General features: G+C 40.5%; 1 pseudogene across 1 annotated transcript; it reads right to left on the bottom strand.

Moving 5' to 3' along the window:
• Positions 1 to 4,614: 4,614 nt before the first annotated feature.
• Positions 4,615 to 5,682, bottom strand: LOC308415078 (testis-specific Y-encoded-like protein 1; annotated as a pseudogene). Its single transcript has one exon. The product of its transcript is annotated as a testis-specific Y-encoded-like protein 1 (transcript).
• Between the last annotated feature and the right edge of the window lie 19,643 nt (positions 5,683 to 25,325).

The following is a 25,325-nucleotide window of genomic DNA, read 5'->3' as shown; positions in this document are numbered from 1 at the left end:
CCAGGCCTGCCTCTGGGTACTCTTGGGGAACTTGTCCAGCCTGTCCATGTACACTAGACCATTCTCAAACCCCTATGTTTTCCTTGAGGCTCCGGAGCATTCACCATTCCAGACAGCCCTCCCAACTTCCACCTCCCAGTGTTAAATACAGAAAGACAGGGTTGGAGACAGGCTACCCAGATTCTGGGCTGTCTCAATATCTCAGGGCAAGGCAGCTAGCTCTCCTGGACAGATATGATCCTGCCAACCTAAATCCCACCTCACCCCCTTTCTATATCCAGGGTTATCACTAGCCAAAGAGTTTGGACCCAGACCTCTGAGAAACACTCCCAAGTCTCGGAACCCCAAAGGGGTCTGTGGGTGGATGGGAGGTGGTGGTACACCATCATCAGATTCAAGTCACCTCACTGTGTGTATCAAGTGAGCAGGGAGCCTAAGCCAAGATGTGGCTGCTGAAACCTGACTAGACACAGGTTGAGTCTTCCATAGTCCCAAAGGGATTCAAAACAGGCTGGGCTGGCTATATAATATCTCTTCTAACTGACTGCTTTCTCTATATTCTCTGCAAAACTTTTTTCCTCTCAGTTAACTGCAGAGAGACTAGAATTTGCATTTTTCGAGAACAGAAAACTAAGGTTTGGTATCTCCTGTGCTGAGCTTAATGAGAGTTATTTATTCAGCCAACATCTGATGGTTTTTGAAAAGTAAATTTTCTTAATGAACTTTCTGTGCCACAATCTGGCTAGGAAGACTAATAATTCAATTATTTAGCAAGTAGACATTGAGGGTTTTAAGTTTTAGCTTCCTGCCATTGAGGCAGCAGTTAAATAATAATAGATAATAATAGACCATCAGCCATTCTCTGAGGCAATGGTTTCCAAAGACACCCATTGTCTCAAGGGGCTCTTCAAAACCTCAAGCAGACAAGCCAGATGCAAAGGAATGTATGGAAATGATGTTTGAAAATCTATAATAACTCTTTGGAATGGCAACTGAAGCAATAAACCAGGCTGTAAATTCCACAGCCTCAACCCTTCACAAAGCTGAAGCAATAATGTGACCAGCTTGCAATTGCTCCTGCACTAGCTATTGAGTGGCCAAGATTTTTTCTGAATCTGATTAACTAAAATAGGACATTACATTTTCAAATAATGTTTTCTGAATGGTGTGCAGGCTTGCCAATTAAAAATATATTAGATCTGTTTTTCCTTTTCTAGGGGTAACTGCAGCGAACTCTAATTTAGTCCTGAATTTGCTTTCCCAAACCTTGATTAGCCAGGTAACCACAGTTTAACATTTGTTGTGTAACATAGTTACCCAGTCTATATAAAAGGACTCCTGTAAGACTAACTCAGATCTTTCAGCTTTTATAGCTTGCACCCAATATAAGCATTTGAAAGGCCAATTCTTCCTGTAGGAAGAGACTGCATCTCCATTTTTACCAAAAGCATTCTATCCTATCAATGAACTCTTGAAAAAAGTTTAGATAGCAAAACTTAACTCCTAAACAATCTAGTCTCTCTAAAATCAACACATAGTGTGCATCAGAGCACATCAGCTTTATGCTACGAAGTTTGGCTGCGAGTTTCCCGCACACAAACACACTACAGTGCAGCAATACTGTCTTAAATCTTATTTTATTACATATAATATAACCCAATTCAGAGGTATTTTAGAAACCTGTTTCCCTGTGATTGGTTTATGCCACATGTTGTTGTTTAGAGTGACTTTAACCAAGTTACTAGTTTTAAACAAATTTTTTGTTACTAATGTTGCAATTTTTTAATCATACCCAATTACTTATGAGCAAATAATTTACCACCAAGACATGCAGAGCATATTTATACCGTTTAAAACCAGTCAAAAGTAGACATGAAGTAACTACACATCTCATATATTTAAACTAGACATTTTTTTTTCTTTTTTGTAGCTGTAGTTTTAAGAGATGGGAACACTGTCACCTGTTGTGCTCAACAAACACAGATTTTTCTAGGAGAAGCAAAGGAACAGCTCCAAGTGAATAAGCTGTCAGCACCTTTTTCTAGGAGCAGCCTAAAAGTCAGCTTCCAGCAGGTCTTCAACTGAACTAAACTACTAACTTTAGGTGTAGGGCCCTAAATGCCTGATTTTTTTTAGTATTTTGTTTTTTAATTTTATCCTCTTAGACTCAAGTTAAAGCTGAATCAAGAGAAAAATACCTAACGTTTTCTTTTGAAAATGAAACATGAGTAACATTTAAACATATAAAACATGGACATAAATTGACACACGTGGACAGACAGACAGCTTGGCGCGCCAAGAGACAAACACACAAGAGAAGAGAACTATATGTGTTGAAGGGACAATGATATTATTTCTAAGGGACCCAGAAATAGACATTTCTCCAGTGTGAACTAGAAAGCCAGGATGTCTTCTGACCTTCAAGTTCCCACTTGAAGAACTTGAAACAGTTTACCTTTTTCTTTCTTTTCTTTTTCTTTTTCTTTCTTTTTTTTTTTTTTTTTTTTTTTTTTTTTTTTTTGTCAAGGTGACAAAGGAGGGCCAGCCAGGGCAGACTGGTAGGACAGGTCCTGCCTGAGTCTGAGTGCAGGCAGGCAGCTGAGCTCAAGCAGTTGGCTGAGTGCTGGAGGTGGCTGCCCCTCCCCCCCAGGCTTCAGTGTTGGCTGCCTCCTCAAAAGCACTCTCCACAGAGGGATCTTTGTCACCTTTTCTTTTTAGAAGTTGGGAATTCATCAGGCATAGGGATTACCACAGAGGACCTGGGCAAAGGACGCACTCAGGGTCCTGTTTTTGCAAACTATTTAATTCTCATCCCCCCTTATTCCATGTTGTGGGGTGCATATCTGGTTCATGGCTTGCCACTCATGGACAAACTTCTAACACGAACTGAATAAACTTAAATAAATCTTTTTTTCTTAACTCTTATTCCTCTCTCCCTAAGTGTCTGCTTTATTTCCTTTATAAAAGTGGCCTCTTTAACCACACTTTTTCCCATGACTGATGGGACTGAAAAAACAGAGCCCTCAACCTTATCTTCCTTCTCCTGCAGGGCACTAGCAATGCAACCATGAGCAGATTATTTCTTTCCTCAGGGTCCTTTACTCCAGTTTTTCTTCTGGTCCCTGTTCCTGTGCCACTTTACCCATCCATCAGGTCAGGTTATTCAGATTCCCAAAGAGGCCTTTGTCCTGAAAGTCATGGGGGTGAGAGAGAAAGGAAGTCAAGCTTGGAAAAAAAGAGTGACAAGAGTCAGTCTAGAAGGTGTCAGGGCTTCATTGAGGGTTTGGTGCTTACAATTTATATGGGCTGGGCAAAAAGGGGGAAGCAGGGTGCAGTGGAATTTTTACAGCATCTACGTGACCAGGGAGAGGGTGGTGTTGCAGTTTACAGATTAACAGTCAGGTATGTGTTTCAGGATATCTTATCTTGCCACCTAGAAGCTAATTTTGGCAGAACCTCATTGTGGTATTCCTCAGAAAGGTCAGGCTCTCATGAGTGGGGGTGTAGGTACAGCATTGACCAGTTCTAAGGTGGCTACTGTGCAGCCATTTTTTTAAAAATGGTTCTCAGGTATGTCTCCCTACAAATATGAGATTTAGAAATAGACACATATGTATTGCTAATAAGTCACATTTTACTGAATATTGGTAAAATATGAGTACAATATTACACTTTCACTGACATCAGATCAGACATAGAGAGGAAAATAAAAATAAACTGGACCTACTTCTTTAAATAGCTTGGTCTAGGCGAAATTCAAGACTCAGAGAAAGTATTTTCCTGAGAAATTCTCTTCCCATCTCCTTTGACCAAACTGTGAAAGCACACATCCTGTCTTCATCCACAGACCAATCTTATGTGACTTATTTTGGTTCTATGACTTTTCAGCTCACTTTCCATGCTTAGAGTACCCATCACAATCCCTTTCCTTCTTTTATAAACCATTAGGAAGTTTGTGTCTACTTTAGTCTCCCTATAAGCTTTCTAGGGCTTGCTAACCAGGTTGAGGAGTGGGTAAGAGAGAGACAAGGCAGAGTTCTGTGGCCTCTTACAGAGCATCCTCTCCGGAAATGCTCAGTGAACTACAACTCCTAATGTTACAGATGTTTCTGAGCTACTTTTCTCTAATAACAGGAGAAAGGTGGGAGTGTGTGGGTGAGGAGTACTGGCAAACAAAGTGTGATATAGCCTAGAAAAAGTCACAAAATCACACGGAAGTTTGCCCACTCCTGCAACAACCTTAGTCCCAGCCAACTGTCCCAAATGTTTGTGCCAACACTGCCACATGCTGAACAGGTAAACAGATAAAGACATCTAGGTGGCAGTAAGTGGGTAACACTGAAAACAGGATTCACAGTTTAATGTACAGTTTCATTGTTACTCTTAGAAAGGGTACAAGCCCTGTCCATGAACCTGCAGATAGGTATTCAGAACAGCATGGGGGCCATGTGAAAGCAGAATCAGGTCCACAGTCTTAATGTCGAGGGGGAGAAACTCTTCAGACAGAAGATACAGAAAAGTCAGGAGCAAAGAAACAACACACTGTATACCCGCTGCATCTTTTGAAGTGCAGGTGATTAGGGACACATTCAGTTGCATTTTCAAAGGTAAAAGTTAATCTGACTGGAAGCCAAAAGGCCTGAGAATCTCCACAGGATCCCTTAATGGGCTACTTCTGGGTCTAAGGATTCCTTCACCAGACAGGTAGTATTGCAATGGGTTTAGCCACAGGTCCTCTTTGATAATCTCAGGGATTCTGTCAGATTCTGGAAGGCTGTGGTCTGAGAACCAGGTGAAGAAGCTGCAGAGAAGGTCTTGGTTTCTGCGAATAAAGGAGTGGGGCTCATACCTTCTCTGTCATATGACTGGAGTGGAAAGAGACACCACTCGACCAGATGATCTCACATCATATTCCTTGACAATCAGCTTGTTTCTGAAGTAGGGGTTTCTTTGAAAAAAAAAATTTGAATTTGCAGCCTGTCTTAGGATGTCTCAGTTCCTTCACCTCCAGATTGGTTATGGACCTTAACATCTCTGCATCCTGACCCCTAATCATGGCGGATAACTGAGGGTGGTTCCTGAAGGCAGTCATCCAGAAGTCTGGGATATTCTGAATGATGTAGTTCCTTCATTCCAGAGAGTGTCGCGGCATCTGCCCAAACTACTGCTCCAGATGTTGGAAGTCCCTGTCAATCTGAGCATAAACAGTGTCCAGTTCTACCTAGATGGCCTCCAGCGGGTTCGTGTGAAGATCTATGCTTACGTGCCAAGGCCCTGCTTTCTCCTGCGACTCCCACACTCCTCCACTAGCCTCCTACATCTCCAGTTCTACACCCCAGGCTTCAGCTCCACCTTCATTATCTCCTCACTCCTGTGCATTGCCACTTCTGACTTCTCTTCTGATGCTACCACGATGGTGTCCTGTTCAATCCTCAAGTGGTGGGCCTTGGCTTCCACTCCCCGAGTTTCTAGAGCCTTCTCTGCATCTTTAGGTATCACAAAAGCCGCTGGCGCGAGACCCTCGACAACAGACAGAGTCTCTCCCTGACTAGCTGTGACCACCCGCATCTGGGGGTCAAGGCCTGAGACACTCCAAGGCTCTGGGCTCCCCAGGATCCCCACGAGGCCCTCACATGTTACCTCCTTCTCTCCTAGCAGAAGACACTGGCCTGAGGTTGCCATGGCAGTGTCTGCATCACAGAGGGCGTGGCTGTCAGGGACAAAGGTCCCTTGTCCTGCTCCGGGCCTCTCATGAAAGGTCCAGTTGCTCAGACATCATTTCACTCACTCTCACCACCTTTATATGTTCAGAGTCATCTCTAACTGGAGAGTAGGGACCCAGACCTGTGAGGAACACTCCCAAGTCTCTGGAACCTGACAGTGGTCTGGGGGAGCGTGGGGGGTGGTGATCCAACATCATCAGATTCAAGCCACCTCACTCTGTGTACCAAGTGGGCGAGGAGCCTAGGACGAGATGTGGCTCCTGGTGAATCTGAATAGACATAGCCTGAGTCTACCATAATCCCAAAGGTGTCCAAAACAGCTGGATCTCTAGTTGGAACCCTGTTTTGCTGCCTGGCTCTTCAGTGAGTGTGTGTGTGTGTGTGTGTGTGTGTGTGTGTGTGTGTGTGTGTGTGTGTGTGTGTGTGCGGGGGTCAGGTCATGGCAGGCCTGGGGGCATCCACTCCCACTGAGACCAGACAAGACTTTTATTTTAGGGGTGCATGATCCAAAGATAGATAGGCATGCCAAAAGCTCATAGAGAGCCTTTGTTTTAGTTGTTGAGGGAACCCCATGAAGACCTAACACCTCATCTGCTACATGTATGCAGGGTGCCGAGGTCAAGCCTGTGCTTGCTCTAGGGTTGGTGATTGAGACTCAGAGAGCATTTAAGGGTACAGGTTAGTTGACTCTTATAGCGATCGCCTTTATCGCCTGCAATCAAGATGCGCCACTACAGAATCCTTCTACAGGCATTTATTGCAGGTTTGATTGCAGTGGTGAAAGACCCAGAGCCCAGAAACCAGCCCTCCTTATATATGCTTAGGAGGACTTTGTTGACTCCTGATTGGTGCATTTTGTGTGCCCTAATTAGCATACTCGTTGTCAGCATGAGTCAGCAAAACAGGCAGGCGTGCATGTGCACTTGGGTTGTTTATCTCAAAACTGGCCACCTTCCCTTTGGCCTGGGTGCCATCTTGTAATGGCGAATGTTGTGGCTTCCCACACACTCTGATGTATGAATTTTCAATGCTCTTAATTCTTTTAAAGAAAATATAACTAACCGCATCTGCTGCCCTCTTCTGTTGTGAAGGCATACATGCAGGCAGAACAATATACGTAATAAATGAATCTTGTTTTAAAATAAAAAAGAAAAATAAGTTTTAAACTAGGGAGCAGGACAAAATGTTATGGAACAATTTGAGTTTGGCTGAAATGTGTTTAGAAATATTTGGAAGGCAGAGTTGGGAATAGTGCTCAGTGATAAGTATGGACTCAGTCTCAGTCATCAGCACCACAGAGAAAGACATGTAACACATTGAATTAGACTTTGCACATCATGGACAAAGTGCTGTTTCCATAATTATGAAAGAGGTAGACTATTTTACTGCAAAGATATTCTCATTGCATTATTCTACTATGTGTGTGTATGTGTGTGTGTGCAAGCGCTAACATGTGTGACACAGATGTACACAGAACAAGAACACCAGATATTTCTGTCTTCCTTGAAGCTGTACCAGCTTTGGTGTGGCAGTAGTAACTGGTGTGCTTGCTATCAGGAAATGCACACCTGTCTAATTCCACTATTTTTGTAAGAAACTGGAGTATAGTTCACAATTAAATAGACTAGCTATCCACTGAGTCCATACTCTATTTTATTCTTCATTTTGGTTTTGTTTGAGCAAGGGTCTCAGTCTATAAACCAAGCAGGCTTTGAAAGGCAATCCTCCTTCATTAAATTAATCACAGGGATTAGGAGTGTGGGCCAATAAACCTGGCTATTTTGTTTTGTTTTTGAGACAGGAGCTCATTTTGGGTCTAGCAAAAAATTTCAACTTTTAATGACACACCCTTAAAACATGAGTAAACAGCTGTGCAAGGTGGCACACACATTTAGGCCCAGCTCTTATGAGGCAGAGACTGGAGATCTGGGTTCAAGGCCAGCCTGGCCTAGAGAACAGCCATAGGTACAGAGAAACCTGGTCTCATAAAACACACACACACACACACACACACACACACACACACACACACACAAATCCACAACCACATACCTGGAAAAAAAGAAAAAAAAACTAGAGGAAATTTGATTTTTAAAAAGCCAAGGTATGTTTATAAAGTTGGGATTTGAGGATGACAATGGGATGATCTGACTGTTATAAAAAATAACAATATCCTTTACAGAAAGTCCATGTTTGGCTGTGCTTGGGGTACCTATGAAATCCCAGCAGTTCAGAAGGCAGAGGCTTTTAGATTTAAGAAATCAACAACAAAAAACTTACCTTTGTCTTAGTGGCTTCATGACAAAAGAGCTTTGCTGAATCTTCCTTGGTATTGCATGGGCTAGACTGTCCCAGACTGCACTGCTCTACATGGTGAACTTCAGCTGAAGGTGACATCCAGGGAGGACAATGACAGTGTCTATGAGTCAGCAGCACTAAAAGCCTTTGACATGGGTTAGGTTCTGTTCAGCAATTCCTTGGTTTATACTTAAAGGGAAGATCTGAAGGCATTTAGCAAAAGATTCATGACCCTGAAGGGAGGCTCAGGGGTAAAGCATTTCTTCCCAAGCCTGCTGAACTTTATTTGATCTCCAGAGCACATGGAAAGGTGGCAGAGAACCAACTCCTCAATTCTGTTCTCTAACCTCCACTTGTGTGCCCCTCTCATAACAATAGCACATTCTGTGTGTTGTAAGAATGTTTAGCAAGTTGCCAGACTTGTTCCTAATGGACAGTGAAAACCTAAACCCTGCACAGTGAGGTCGGGAGAATTTGGAAGAACACAAATTGAGAATATCGGGATAGAGACAGATTTTGAGGATTCACGTTCGTTTACATTATTAAACCAGAATAGGGAGCTTACTTCTACCCTGTTTAACTTTTGCTGCTGCAGAGATGGCTCAGTGAATAACAATGATGTCTGTTCTTCCAGAGTCGGGCCAACTTCCATCTGGAAAACTCAGGCTGGAAAAGGATCAACAACTTCAGTGCTGACATCAAGGTAACTGCATTCGGAGAGATGGGATGGCTTCGGAGATTTTTATCCCATTATAATGGAGAAAAAAATTGGAGGCTGTCACCAGGTCCTGTTGTCTCTCATGCTTTGAAATAAGGTCTTGCTATGTAGCCCAGGCTGTATTGCACATCACTGTTGTAGACAAGGCTAGCCTCAAATTTACTGTGATTCTTCCTCTCCCTCTTGAACACTGGTTTAAAGAGAGATACCACCATAGCTGGATGATATTTTTCGATTGAGGTTGTTGTTTGCTTTTGGTTTTGTTTATTGAAGATTGGTCTCCTCTGGTTCTGGATGGCTTCAGACCTGCTATATAGTTAAACATGATGTGACTTTCCACACTCAGGTTTTGTGGGGTGTTCAGGATTAAATCCAGGGTTTCCTCCATTCAGGACAAGCACACTACTAACTTTCACCATTTTGGTTTTTTTTAATATATGATTTGACTTTGTAGCCCAGGTTGGCCTATAGCTCACTGTGTCAGCCAGTCTGGATTCAAAACTGCAATCTGCTTGCCTCTGCCTAAAAACTATACACAGGCATATGCCGAAGTACCCAGTTGGTGGAAATATCTTACTATGAACCCAGCTTTGAATATTTTTGAAAAGAACAGCATTCCAAAATTTTGTGAAGACTTAACCTCAGTCCCTATCACTGTGGGAGAAAAAAGAGATGAGCTTGTTTTGTTAAGTGTATTCTGATCGTAAAGGGTTAAATGTTATCTTGCCAACTCTTCCTGTTTCTCACTTAAGCTTTTCTGTGTCTCTCCTTGTAATTCAATAATTAACATAGCAGATGTTCCCATAGGTTGATGTCCACCATGGTTTGTAATGCTATAATGTGTTCATTTTCTCTTTCTCTATTCCTCCTGGATTTGTGCTCTTCTATTTCATGCTTGCTTATCTGTCAATCTCCTTGACTTCAGTAATTCAGGGAGGGTACAAAAACACTTAAGAACAGCTTTATTGGGTTGAGGGGATCCATACATTGTAAAGTCATAACAGAATCATGTTCAAAGAGAGGTATATGTCCAGACAGAAGGACTTTCCTGGAGGAAAAGAAATCACACAAGAAGACTGAAGAATGCCATATATTATCTTAAAAGCAGATCCAAAGGTCTGTTCTTGTTGACAAGGGACAATAAGATGCAGTTGCTGTCTGTAAAAGTGATAACTCTGGTCTGTTCAATTGTTTCTTAGTATTCCAAAGCCTATTTCCCCCTGCTCAATCAGATTGCACCTAAAGGACAGAAGGAAGGGGAACCACGGATAGACATTAACATGTGAGGTTTCAATGTAAGTGTAGGTACCCTTCCAGTTCTAGCTTTTACCATTGTTTGTTTCTTTTTTCCCTCCATCAGTTGTGTTGAGACAAACTCTTATTTCTTGGCGCCATAACCTGGTACATACAACAGGCTTGTGTTAGCCTCAGAGGTCTGCCCGCCTCTGCTTTCTATGCATTGTGTCTAAAGCTGTGTGCAGCCATCCCCAAATTATTTTGTATAAAACTTTATCAAAATTTCTATGTAACGTCATGAAGTAATGTTGACACTTTTAATATTTTTTACAGGATATAACTCACAGGAGAGAAACTATCCTCAATTATTTTGATAACTCTGGAGTCTCATGATTTTGATGGTACTGGATTTTATGAATGACAGACATTCGAAGTGTGTGGGAAAAGAGGCATTTCCCCTGCCTTCTTCCCCAAGGTAGGGGGTTTACCCTGTTTACCCCTTTAGGAACACGTCATTCATTAGGGAACTGTGGTAACTTGTCTCTCGTGCAATCATATTAATTACAGACATGCTCAGAGGTGTGTCTCCAAGTTCATATGAAATCATGCTGAGTTGACCGACAAGATGAACAACAAATTCTTTCTGTTTGATGTTTTTCTATTATCGCTTTGAATCCGGCAGCATAGTTTCCTAACTTCTTCTGAGTAGCTCACATTCCCTAACAACCTGGGAGATCAGCCAGGGTGAAGGGTCAAAAAAAACCTGGCCGAATCTTCTTAGCCCTGTTCAGGGATTTGCTGGAGGAACAGAGATGCTTACCGAATTAACAGATGCACAGTCTAGGATCTTAGAGGACCAGAAGAGAAGTGTTTCTCTCTTTCTATCCCTTGCCTTATCTCTCCCACCTCCCACTTTGTTTGTCTGTTAGTCTATTTGCTCTGTTTCTGACCCCTGGTTAGGAACCTAGACCCCGAGAGCCTAGAAGTATGTCCAGCAAGGTCTCAGAGTATAGAACTTCTTATTTCCTTGATGTCAGTGTTGTCTGGGAAAGACCTGTTTGGATGTAGAGGGAACACTTAAGGCTATATCCCAGGGAGTAGCTAGGCTGAGTAAGGGTGTACAAAGGTCCCAGGTGACTTGCAGAAGGTAAAGAAAATCAACAAAAAGTACAGTAAATATCTTCAACAAAATTGTAGAAAAAAACCTTCCTACCCTCAAGAATGAATTGACCATGAGCATAAAACAAGGCTACAGAACTCCAAATCGGTTGGACCAGAATGAAATTCCTCCAGACACATTATAGTCAAAATGCTAAATGCCCAAAGCAAAGAAAAAATACTGAAAGCAGTAAGAGAAAACGGTCATGTAACATATAATGGCCGACCAATCAAAATCACAATTGACTTCTCAACAGAGACTATGAAAACTAGGAGAGCCTGGACAGACATCTTGCAGACCCTAAGAGAGCACAGATGCCACTCCAAGCAGCTATACCCAGTGAAACTTTCAATCACTGTAGTTGGAGAGACTAAGATATTCCAAGCCAAAACTAAATTTACACAATTTCTGACCACAAACCCAGCACTACAACAAATTATATGTGGAAAACCCAATACAATGAGGGGAACTACATCCTAATAAATACAGGAAAACTCCTAAGCAATAAAACCAAAAGGAGAAAGAGACACAGGCACAATTCAACCTTCAAAAGCAGAAGTCGCAGGGAACAGTAACCACTAAACCTTGATATCTGTTAACAAATGGATTCAATTCCCCAATTTAAAGACATAGGCTATCAGTCTGGATACATAAACAAAACCCAGCATTTTTCTGCATACTTGAAACTTATCTCACAGTCAAAGATAGACACTATCTCAGAGTAAAATGTTGGGGAAAAAGCTTCTAAGAAAATGGCCCTAAGAAGCAAGCTGGAGTGACCATTCTAATATCGAATAAAAGTGACTTTCAATCAAAAGTTTTCAAAAAATATAAGGAAGGACACTTTTTACTCATTAAAGGGGAATTTGTCAGGAGGAACTCTCAATCCTTAGATATAGGAAGATTGAAATACTCCCATGCATCCTTTCAGATCACCATGGTCTAAGGCTGGTCTTTAATGACAATGAAGACAACAAATAGCACATATACACATGGAAACTAAGCAATGCTTTATTAAAAAATAGCAGGGTCAAAGAAAAAAAAACGAAAGAAATTAAGGATTTTCTAGAATTCAATGAAAACGAAAACAGAACATACTCAAACCTTTAAAATGTAGTGAAAGCAGTACTGGGATGAAAACTCATAGGTCTGAGTGCTTCCAAAAAGAAAAAGGAGATAGCATAAAGAAGCAACTTGATAGCACAGCTGAAAGCTCTAGAACAAAAGGAAGCAGATATACCCCAGAGGCATAAACCAAAAGAAATAATCAAACTTAGAGCAGAAATAGACCAAATAGAAACAAAAAGAACCATTCGAAAAATAACGACTAAAACTGAGGAAATTCAAGAATTCATCAGATCCTACTACAAAAGCCTATATTCAACAAAGGTGGACAATCTGGAGGAAATGGATGAATTCCAAGACAAATACAAGATACAAAAGTTAAACCAGAACCAGGTAAACCATCTAAATAATCCCATAACACCTAAAGTAATAGAAGCAGTCACCAAAAGCCTATTAACCAAAAAATAGCCCAGGTCCAAATGGGTTCAGTGCAGAATTTTATCAGACATTTATTAACGACATAATACCAATACTCTCCAAAGTATTCCACAAAATAAAGTCTATAAAAAACTATATGGACATCCATCAATGTAATACACCATATAAACAAAGTCAAAGAAAAAAACCACATGGTCATCTCACTAGATACTGAGAATTTGACAGAATTGAACACTTCATGTTAAAAGTCTTGGAAATAACCGGAATCCAAGGCCCATACCTAAATATAATAAAAGCAATATACAGCAAACCAACAGACAACATCAAATGTAACAGTGGGAAACTTGAAGCAATCCCACTAAAATCTGGGACTAGATAAGGCTGCCAACTCTCCCCCTACCTATTCAAGATAGTACTGAAATTCCTAGTTGGAGCAATTAGACAGCAAGAGGAAGTCAAACGGATACAAATTGGACAGGAAGACATAAAGACATCATTATTTAAAGATGACATGATAGTGTAATTAAGTGACCCATCAGATGCCACCCTTGAATTCCTACAGCTGATAAACAAGATCAGGAAAGTGGCTGGATATAAAAATAACTCAAATAAATCAGTATCCTTCCTATATTCAAAAGACAAACATGTAGAGAAAGAAATTAGGGAAAAGATACCCCTCAGAATAGTCACAAAAAATATGAAATACCTTGGTGTGACTCTAACTAAGCAAGTGAAAGACCTGTTTGACAAGAACTTCAAACCACTAAAAAAGGAAATCAAGGAAGATCTCAGAAAATAGAAAGATCTCCCATGCTCATGGATTGGAAGGATCAACATTTTAAAAATGGTCATCTTACCAAAAGCAATCTACAGATTCAATGCAATCCTCATCAAAATACCAACCCAATTCCTCATTGAGTTGGAAAGAGCAATGTTTAATTTCATCTGGAATAACAAAAGACCTAGAATAGCGAAATCCATTCTCAACCACAAGAAAACTTCAGGAGAAATCACCATCCCTGACCTCAAGCTATAAAGAAAACGTTCTTCATTGAGGAATATCGAATGGAGGAGAAACTTCTAAGGAAGTGATCGACATCATTAGCCATTAGGGAAATGCATTAAGGGAACTGTGGTAACTTGTCCTCTCTTGTAATCATATTAATTACAGTCATGCTCAGAGGTGTGTCTCCAATTCATATGAAATCAAGCTGAGTTGACCGTCAACATGAACACCAAATACTCCCTGTTTGATGTTTTTCTATTATAACTTTGATTCGGCCCCAAAATTCCATCCAGGATTCCCCTCCTGGCTCTAGATTTTGGGCTCTCTGCTTTGTATTTAAATTTTTTCAAAATATGCTTAATCTTTTTCAGTCTGCCCCAAATCCTCTTCCCCCTTCATATAGCTGTCTTGAACTTTTCCAATAACTTCCCCCTTTTTGTTTTTTTTAAAGATTTATTCATATATTTTCTGTATGTGGGTACACTGTAATTGGCTTCAGACACACTGGAAGAGGACATCGGATCACATTACAGACAGTTTTAAGCTCCCATGTTGTTGCTGGGAATTGAACTCAGGACCTCTGCAAGAGCAGTCAGTGTTCTAAACCACTGAGTCATCTCTCCAGGTCCCTTTTCTGTTTTGGAGACAGGTTTCTTTACACAGCCCTGGTTGTCCTGAAACTCAATATGTAGACCAAGCTGGCCTTAATCTAATTGAGGTCTGCCTGCCTCTGCCTGCTGTGTGCTGTGATTAAAGGCATGTGCCACAACCACCCAGCCCAAACATTCCTTTGAACTCTAAACACGAGCTTGCATGATTTTTTTCGGATACATTTGTTAACTAAATAAATTAAGGGTCTGGAATGATGGCTAAGCTTTTAAAAGTACTTGTTGCTCTAGCCAAGACCTGTTTACAAACTCACAACCTGTAACTGCGGATCCAGGAAATCCAAATGCCCTCTTTTTCTCTCCAGACATTTGAAGGTGAGATGAGGGGAAGCTTTTTTGGAAATAAAATATTTTTTGAAGCTATCCAAATTTAAAGTTAAATTTTCAAAAAATGTGGATGAAAAGTTGGGTAAGTGTTTTTCTCAGTCTGCACTTTGCCTTTGGAGGCAATCTCAATAACATGCTTTATTCAGTCCTTAGATGTATTCTGGAGCCACCTTGTGGATTCCAAAGGTACTACATATGCATGCCTCGTGTTTTTGGATTCAAAATCAATTTTATAAGTACCATGTGTTAGCTGAAAGTACTATCCATTACTCAGCCAAAGATTGTATTGTAGATCCACTGTGTGTGTGCGTGCATGCCTGCCTGCGTGTGTTTGTGTGTGTGTGTGTGTGTGTGTGTGTGTGTGTGTGTATGTGTGTGTGTGTGTGTATGTATGTATGTATATATTAGGATGGCCTTTAAAATATGTCTTCTTTTACTTCAACAGGAAACAGAAGATTTAAAGAGAGCCGAAAGCATGTTTCAACAAGCAGATGAATTAGGTTGCAGACAGTTCGTTACCCCAGCTGATGTGGTCAGCAGAAACCCCAAACTGAACTTGGCCTTTGTAGCTAAACTGTTTAATAAATATCCAGCACTAACTAAGCCTGAAAACCAGGATATTGACTGGACTCTTCTCAATGGTAACTCAAAGATCCTCCAATTCTAATGTGCAGTCTGGTCTAAAACAACAAAGTCCACCGAGATGTTATTCCCACCCAGTGAGTAGCTGTCCATTTGGCTTCTGAATGAATCTGCTAAAGGTGGATGCAATGCAGAGTGAGAACTGAAAACAGCTGGACAGAAGTGGTGATGGAAGAAAATATGCAAATAAATAATCCAGTTGGGGAATGTGGCTCAGTGCCAGGGCTCTTCTCTGTCACTGCCACCGCTACAATGAAAATAAAAAATCCAGACTCACCTGTCACAAGAACACTTATTAAACAAATGTTTTTCTTCAGTGTTTAGAGCGTTTGTTTTTATTGTTCTGTTTTAAACCTCCTTACTTATATTGACAAACAGTCTCCTGTTTTGTGTTTTTGAGATTTTATTAAACTATTTGTCTATTTTTGGATAAGCATTTGATGTGTCTCCAGTTGACCTCTTACTACAGAGTAAAGAATGACCCTAAGTTTTTGATCCTCCTGTCTCCAGGTGCTGGGATTACAGGCATCATTGAGCTTTTGAGGGGGCTGGGGAATGAACGTGGAACCTCATGGAATCTAGTCAAAAGTTCTATACACTGAGCTTCATTCCCCAGAGGCTTGGAGGGAGTTTGGAAACAGGGTCTCACCCTGTAGCAGAAAGCTGGCCTGAAACTAATTATGTAACCCAAGGCTGGTCTCGAACTCCTAGTTTTCCACTTCCTTCACCACTCAATGAGGACTGAGATTATAGACATGAGGCACCATGTCAGGCTGGATAAGAAAATACATGCAAATTTTAACCTGTTAGCTTTTGTAATCCCATTTGGTTTACCCATAGTCACGGTGATGCCCTATTATGCTGGGATTATTGGCTCAGAATGAAGAATCTCAAGCAAATGAACTGGTGCTGTATGTACAGGACATTGAATACTCTGAGTGGATGTTTTAACAGGAGAAACTCGTGAAGAAAGAACCTATTGTAACTGGATAAACTCTCTTGGTGTTAATCCCCACGTAAACCATCTCTATGGGTCAGCTTCCCTAGTGATCTTCTGAATAGATGGAGTGTAACTAGTACACAAGTCTAAACATTTATTTCATGTTTGTTTGTAGTAAAGATTCCTATTGTGAAGCATTAGTGATTTCCATCATCCATTTCCAAATACACACAAACCCAAACTCTTTCTTCGCCTCACTATTGGCTGTGAGTGATACAATGTGTAAGTATCTTCAGGGTGCCTTAGGAAACAGGTACTTCAGTTTCTTTTTTGAAGATTTGTTTATTTAGTTTTTGTATATGTGTGTACTGTGGCTGTCTTCAGACATACCAGAAGAGGTAATAGGATCCCATCACAGGTGTTTGTGAACCACACTGTGGATGCTGAGATTTGAACTCAGGACCTCTGGAAGAGCAGCCTGCGATTCTAACCATTGAGCAATCTCTCCAGCCCTAATTTAAGCTTCTTAAATAGTCCAGGAATACTTATAACCGAGTTCTCCTGCTTCCCTATAGCACTTGGTTTCCCGACCAGACGGTTATTTGATGATATACAGTGGTTTGTATCCTAACAATATTCCCTCTCTTGACTATTTTCCTATCATATGCCGTTTATTAAGTGCTAACGCTATTCATTACCAAAATCATTATTGGTTTATCTACATAACTGTTTATTATACATCTTTTTGACACTCAAGTAGGGCCCTTAGTTTTCATCCTTTAAAATATTTTTGGTTACAATAATTGCACATCTTACAACATCATCATCATTTTGGTTTTATAAGACAGGATTTTTCTGTGTAGTCCTGCCTGTCTTGAAACTTACTCTGTTGACCTGGCTGGCCTCAGACTCACAGAGATCTGCTCGACTCTACTTCCCAAGGGCTGGAATTAAAGGCATGTGTCATTACTTCCTGTCCCTTGTTTTTTTAAGACAAGACAGGAACTCACTGTGTAGCCCTAACTGTCCTGGAGCTGGCTAAGTAGGACAGTCTGAACTCACTCACAAAGATCCCCCTGCTACTCCCTCCAAAGCCTGGGGTGGAAGGTGTGTGCCACCCTGCCCAGCTGTGCTCACGAACTGTTAAGTAAACTGAGTGGTCTTGGCTCTATTTTCAGCACAGACATATGAGTTGTAGGAACTGTTACTTGACAGACTTGTGTGATTTGTGTCCCTGCTTATGATCACTGATGGAGTTATGTTCCAAATTGTTAGTGACCTGCAGGATGCCCTGGTGATCTTACAGCTATATGAGAGAATTAAAGTTCCTGTGGACTGGAGTAAAGTCAACAAGCCTCCATACCCAAAGCTGGGGGCCAACATGAAAAAGGTGAGGAACCTTGAACCTGCTTGATTTCCTTCTTCTGCTTAAAAAGTGGGTAAAAGCACTGTCTGCTCCTCCAGAGAACCTGAGGTTAGTTCCCATCACCCACATGGTGGCTCACACTTGTCTGTAACTCTAGTTCCAGGGAATCTGGTCCTTTTATACAAACACACATACAGGCAAAACACATAGACAAGGAAATTTTAAAAATAGATGAAATACCTAGACATTAAGTTGCTTCTGGAAGACAGGATCTAGACACTGGCTTAGAGCAGATACTTACCTTTATACAACACCTGTGTGTGTGTGTATGTGTGTGTGTATGTGTGTGTGTGTGTGTGTGTGTGTGTGTGCATGGGCCCATGTGCAGGCACACACACATACACACATGAACACACACACACACACACACACACACACACACGAATCAAAGAATGTAAAAATGTTCAAGCCGGGTGTGGTTGTGTATGCTTTTAATCCCAGCACTCTGGAGGCAGAGGCAGGCAGATCTCTGAGTTCAAAGCCAGCCTGATATATAAAGTGAGTTTACGACAGCCAGAGTTACAACAGACAAACCCAGTCTAGATGAGAGAAAAGATAAACCATAAAGCTGGAATATTGTTGTCTGCTACATATCAAATTAGGGCCAGCTCGAGATACATAAGACTAGACCCTATCTAAGAATATAAATGTAGGAATATTTAGTAGAGGTAGGATGAGTATAACATGAAATATATTATATACATATATGCCAAATATAAAAGACATATATGCCAAATATATTGTATACATATATGCCTAATTGGCTAAAAACATCAATTCGAAATACAAGTAATGGAAACAAAATAATCTAAACAAGAATCATAAGCAGGTATGGTAACACTTACCTATTCCTAGCCTAGGGAGGTAAACACGGAAGACCAAGAATTTAAGATAAGTGTTCACTTCCAGCTTAACTAAATGGGAATCTGTTTCCATGAGAAATAATAATCAGAACTGTATTAGATAATTTTATGCAATGCGACATTTATTAAAGTCATTTTGAAAGAGAGAACATCATTTTAGAAAATAACCCAACCAGACTGGCCTGTGGGTAAGGCTGTTGTGCATTTTCATGATTGGTGATTGACTGCATTGGATCCAGCCCTTTGTGGGTTGGACCACTCTTGGGCAGGTGGTCCTGAGTGCTGTAAGAAGTCCCACTGAGCAAGCCAGGAGGAGGAAGAGAGCAAGCAGCACTCCTCCATGGCCTCTGCATCAGCTCCTGCTGGCTGAGCTCCTTGAGGTTCAAGCCTTGATTTCCCATCCTGACTTCCTTCAGTGCTAGGGCATAACCATAAAAATATAAACTTAAGTAAACACCTTTCTCTTCGGGATGCTTTTAGTTGTGATGTTAATCACAGCAAAGGAAATATAAGTTAGAAAAAAATTTCCATATATTCCTGACACCACACATACAACCCTCCTCTTATCAATATTGCACAGTGAGAGTGTATGGGGTGGTTCTGATGTTTTCATTGGGAATCTGCATATGAACACTACAGATCCTGTTCTCCCTTTGGTTCTTGATCTATCAGTAAAGATGATAGTAGCCAATGAACTGGAAAGAAAGGTGGGATTTCTAGTTTGCCCTAAGTAGGTGAGCAGACACAGGGGAGAAGGGAGATTTCTCCATCTTCCATAGAGAAAAGGTGACCAGCTATGTCAGATATTAGGTGGAGTGTCCAATTCTCCAGCTGGGAGATTAGAGACATAACTAAACTAAGGACAGATTTAGGATGCTGAGCTGGGGGTGAAATGAAGGGCACACTAACCGAGAAAGGCCTACATGAGCACAACCATTGAGCTAAAGCAATATAAAAATAAGTGTGTGTCGGTATGTGTGTGTGTCTTTCATCTGTGGATCCAATATTCTCTGGACAGGGGTTGGACATGCAGTCAACCCAGAGCTTAAAGCAGGGTAGAAAAGCTCCACACTACAGAGAGGACAACATACACTCCATTTCAGGACCAGGCCTGACCTGAAGAAAAGTCATTCATTCCAGGATCTGAACAAAAGATCCTGCCCCTCCTAAGCCAGTAGTTCCAGGGATTAGACCTTAAAACCCCCATCTAAAGATCAGCCTAGAGATAACCATTAGGATAGAAAAATATCTTATCGAAGGATGGACCATGTGGGATGACCAGTCTGTTTTATTATTAACGTTTTATTAGATACTTTATGTATTTACATCTGAAATGTAATTCCCTTCCCCCAAACTGCTTCCATCCCCCCTCCCCCTCCATTTGTCTTTACAAAGGTGCACACCCTCCTAATCACACTCTCCACACCATTGCACTGGCATTCCCCTACATTTGGAAAATGTGCTCTTACTGCACCATTGGCCTCTTCTGACACCAATGCCAGACACTGCTCTCTTGTGATGCATATGCAACTGGAGCCATGAGTTGGTGTCTCAATATGTCCTCAAAGGGTACTGTTTCAGTCCCTGGGAGATGTGGTGGGTTTGGTTGGTTGATAATCATGTTCTTCCCTTGAGGTTGCAAAACTTTTCAGCTCCTTCAGTCCTTTCTTTACTATCTTCAATGGCATCCCCATATTCAGTCTGATGGTTAGTTGCAAGCAAACTCAGCTGTATCTGTATGACTCTTGCAGAGCTCCTGAGGAGGCATCTCTATCTGGTTCCTGCCTGTAAGCACTTCCTGGCATCAGCAATAGTGCTTGTGTTTGGTGGCTGCTTATGGGGTGGATCCTCAGGTGAGCAGTCACTGAATGATCTTTTCTTCAATCCCTGCTCCTCTATTTAACATAATTTCTTTCTCAGCATGTTTATATTTTGAATACAGGAAGGGTACTGATTTGTTTGAAATAATTTTGTAAACAGCCACTTTACTGAAGTTATCAGCTGTAGGATGTCTGGTGGGAACTTTGAGGTCACTTAGATATTGTAGGGAGCCATGCCTGAGAACCATGTTTAAGAAAATGTCTGCACACGTAAATTTACAAGAAAATAAAAAAGCATGCATTAGGGAAAGGGTTTAACAACTAGTCTTTTGGATAATAATGATCAGTTGTCAATTTTGCCTGACAAAGTTTGCACATGCAATAGGCCAAATATTAGTATTTAGCAATGACCAATTTAATTGTTTGGAATAAGGAACAAATATTATATTAGGTTAAGACATACCATATATATATATATATATATATATATATATATATATATATATATATATATATATATATATATACACAAAATACAGGCATATATATGTGTATAAATATACATACCTTTACTATTTTATCATGTAATTTTGTTTTAACACAACAATGTTTTCATAATAGGATGCTAAAACTTTCCTTGAAGAGGAAAAACGATGAATTTACATTATTATTTTTTTTCTTTTTGCCAAGAGGGCTGCTGTAGGTATGAGGCAAAAATACAGACAGCCAACTATAGATTATATTCTATATAATATCAGCTGTTAACTGACTGATTTCTCTATATTCTCTGCAAAACTTTCCACCTCTCAGTTAACTGCAGAGAGACTAGAATTTGCATTTTTGGAGAACAGCAAACTCAGGTTTGTTATCTCCTGTGGTGAGCTTAAGGAGAGGTTTTTAGTCAGCCAACATCTGATGATTTTGAAAAGAAAATTATCTTTATAAACTTTCTGTGCCACAATCTGTCTAGGAAGACTGATAACCCAATTATTTGGCTAGTAAACATTGAGGGTCTTAAGTTTTAGCCTCCTGTCATTGAGGCAGCAGAAAAATAATAAAAGACCATCAGCCATTCTATGAGGCAAAGGTTTCCAAAGACACCCATTGTGTCAAGGGGCTCTTCAAAACCACAAGCAGACAAGCCAGATGCAAAGGAATGTGTGGAAATGATCTTTGAAAATCTATGATAACTCTTTGGAATGGCAACTGAAGCAATAAACCAGGCTGTAAATTCCACAGCTTCAACCCTTCACAAAGCTGAAGCAATAATGTGACCAGCTTGCAATTGCTCCTGCACTAGTTATTGAGTGACCAAAATTTTTTCTGAATCTGATTAACTAAAATAGGACATTACATTTTCAAATAATGTTTTCTGAATGGTGTGCAGGCTTGCCAATTAAAAATATCTTAGATCTGTTTTTTTCTTTTCTAGGAGTAACTGCAGCGAGCTCTAATTTAGTCCTGATTTTGCTTTGCCAGACCTTGATTAGGCAGGTAACCACAGTTTAACATTTGTTGAGTAACATAGTTACCCAGTCTATAGAAAAGGACTCCCATAAGACTAACTCAGATCTTTCAGCTTTTATAGCTTGCACCCAATATAAGCATTTGAAAGGCCAAATCTTTCTGTAGGAAGAGCCTGCAACCCCATTTTTACCAAAAGCATTCTAACATTAGCAGCTCTAAAAACCTTCTCAGACATTTTAATTATCCTATCAATGAACTCTTGAAAAAAGTTTAGAAAGCAAAACTTAACCCCTAAACAATCTAGTCTCTCTAAAATCAACACATAGTGTGCATCAGAGCACATCAGCTTTATGCTACGAAGTTTCGCTGCGAGTTTCCTGCACACAAACACACTACAATGCAACAATACTGTCTTAAATATTATTTTATTACATATAAAATAACCCAATTCAGAGGTATTTTAGAAACCTGTTTCCCTGGGTTGGTTTATGCCACGTGTTGTTGTTTAGAGTGACTTTAACCAAGTTACTAGTTTTAAACAAATTTTTTGTTACTAATATTTCAATTTTTGAATCATACCCAATTACTTATGAGCAAATAATTTACCACCAAGACATGCAGAGCATATTTATACCGTTTAAAACCATTCAAAAGTAGATATGAAATAACTACATATCTTATATATTTAAACTAGACAATTTTTTTTTTTTTTTTTTGCTTTTCTGTAGCTGTCGTTTTAATAGAGGGGAACTTTGTCACCTGTTGTGCTCCACAAACATGGATTTTTCTAGGAGAAGCAAAGGAACAGTTCCAAGTGAATAAGCTGTCAGCACCTTTTTCGAGGAGCAGCCTAAAAGTCAGCTTCCAGCCGGTCTTCAACTGAACTAAACTACTAACTTTAGGTGTAGGGCCCTAAATGCCTGTTTTATTTTTTTTTGTTGTTGTTGTTGCTCTTTTTTTTTTTTTAGTTTTTTGTTTTTTAATTTTATCCTCTTAGACTCAAGTTAAAGCTGAATCAAGAGACAAATACCTAAAGTTTTCTTTTGAAAATGAAACATGAGTAACATTTAAACATATAAAACATGGACATAAATTGTCACACGTTGACAGACAGACAGCTTGGCTCACCAAGGGACAGACAAACAAGAGAAGAGAACTACGTGTGTCGAAGGGACCCTGATATTCTTTCTAAGGGACCCAGAACTAGACATTACTCCAGTGTGAACTAGAAAGCCAGGATGTCTCCTGACCTTCAAGTTCCCACTTGAAGAACTTGAAACAGTTTACCTTTTTCTTTCTTTCTTTTCTTTTCTTTTTTTTTTTTTTTTATCAAGGTGACAAAGGAGGGCCAGCCAGGACAGACTGGTAGGACAGGTCCTGCCTGAGTCTGAGTGCAGGCAGGCAGCTGAGCTCAAGCAGGTGGCTGAGTGCAGGAGGTGGCTGCCCCTCCCCCCCCCAGGCCTAAGTGTTGGCTGCCTCTTCAAAAGAAATCTCCACAGAGGGATCTTTGTCACCTTTTCTTTATAGAAGTGGGGAATTCATCAAGCATGGGGATCACCATGGAGGGCCAGGGCGAGGTTCAGATTCAGGGTCTAGTTTTTGCAAACTAATTAATTCTCATCCCCCCTTATTCCATGTTGTAGGGTGCATATCTGGTTCATGGCTTGCCACTCATGGACAAACTTCTGATAACAACTGAAAAAACTTAAATAAATCTTTTTTTCTTAACTTTTATTCCTCTCTTTATAAGTGTCTGCTTTATTTCCTTTATAAAAGTGGCCTCTTTAACCACACTTTTGCCCATGATTGATGGGACTGAATAAACAGAGCGCTCAACCTTACCTTCCTTCTCCCATGGGGCACGAGCATTGCGGCCATGAGCGGATCATTTCTTTCCTCGGGGTCCGGTACTCAAGTCGTTCTTCAGGTCCCTGTTCGGGCGCCACTTGACCCATCCATCAGGTCAGGTTATTCAGATTCCCCAAGAAGCCTTCGTCCTGAAACTCATGGGGGCGAGAGAGAAAGGAAGCCAAGTGGGAAAATAATGACAAGAGTCAGTCTAGAAGGTGTCAAGGCTTCATTGAGGGTTTGGTGCTTACAGCTTATATGGGCTGGGAAAAAAGAGGGAAGCAGGGTGCAGTGGAATTTTTACAGCACTTATTGGACAGGAAGAGGATGGTTTTACAGTTTACAGATTAACAGTCTGGTATGTGTTTCAGGATATCTAATCTTGCAGCCTAGCAGCTAATTTTGGCAGAACCTCATTGTGGTATTCATCGGAAAGAACCAGTTCTCATGAGTGGGGGTGTAGGTACAGCATTGACCAATTCTAAGGTGGCTGCTGTGCAGTCATTTTCTTAAGCATGGTTCTCAGGCATGGCTCCCTACAAAATATACTATTATGTCATCAGCAAATAGTGATATTTTGACTACTTTCTTTTCGATTTGTATCGCTCTGATCTACTTTTGTTTTTTAATTGCTCTGGCCAGAACTTCTAGGACTATAATGAATAGGAACCTGGAGAGTGGGCAGCCTTGTCTAGTCCCAGATTTTAGTGGGATTGCTTCAAGTTTCTCAGTGTAAAATTTGATGTTGGCTATTCGTTTGCTGTATATGCTTTTATTATGTTTATGTATGGGGCTTGGATTCCTGTTCTTTCCAACACTTTTAAGATGAAGGCATGTTGAATTTTGTCAAATGCTTTCTCAGAATCTAGTGAGATGACATTGTGGGTTTTTTTTTTTTTTTTTGAGTTTGTTTATATAGTGGATTACATTGAGAGATTTCTGTATATTGAACCATTCCCACAGCCCTGGGATGAAGCCTACTTGGTCATAATGAATGATTATTTTGATGTGTACTTGGATTCAGTTTGCCAAACTTTCATTGAGTATTTTTGCATCGATGTTCATGAAAGAGATTGGTATGAAGTTCTCTTTCTTTGTAGAGTCTTTGTGTGTTTTAGGTATGAGCATAATTGTGGCTTCTAGGGTTGTCTCTTTTTTGTTATTTCTTCATTGTTTCTATTTCCATTTTCAATTCTAGTAGTTTACATTAGCGTTGGTTTATTTTGTATTGCCATTTTTCTTTTCCTGAGATGGATGCCAGAGCCACCCCACCCACACAGGCATGCTGGTCAAAGCTTTACCACTGAACACAACCCACAGGCCTCACTCTATAGAAGTACAGTCTACAGGTTTAGACAAACACATCATGAAATGCTCAGTATTATTTCATAGGACAGAGTAGGGTCAGTATTGTGAAGTCCTCTGAGCTCTGTGCATTTGCCTCCCACTGATGCCAGGCAGCTGCTTCAGTGGTTTTGCCTTTTCCACATTTTGAGACTTACAGTTATACAGAATTTTGCAACCTTCAGAGGGAATTCTTCCACCTGGTTTGATGCACTGGTAGAGAAAAACTTACCTTTTTAGTTTAGTTTTGATTTTAACGTTTTGTTTTTTAGTTTTGCTGAGGCAGGCCAGACTAATACCACAGTGGATGTGTTTTAAACATTCACTTTGGCAAAAT

This window comes from Micromys minutus, assembly GCF_963924665.1.
Source record: "Micromys minutus genome assembly, chromosome: X".
In the NCBI taxonomy this organism is placed as follows: Eukaryota; Metazoa; Chordata; class Mammalia; order Rodentia; family Muridae; genus Micromys; species Micromys minutus.
Note: the sequence above shows the minus strand (reverse complement) of the source record. Positions and strands in the feature narration are given on the sequence as shown.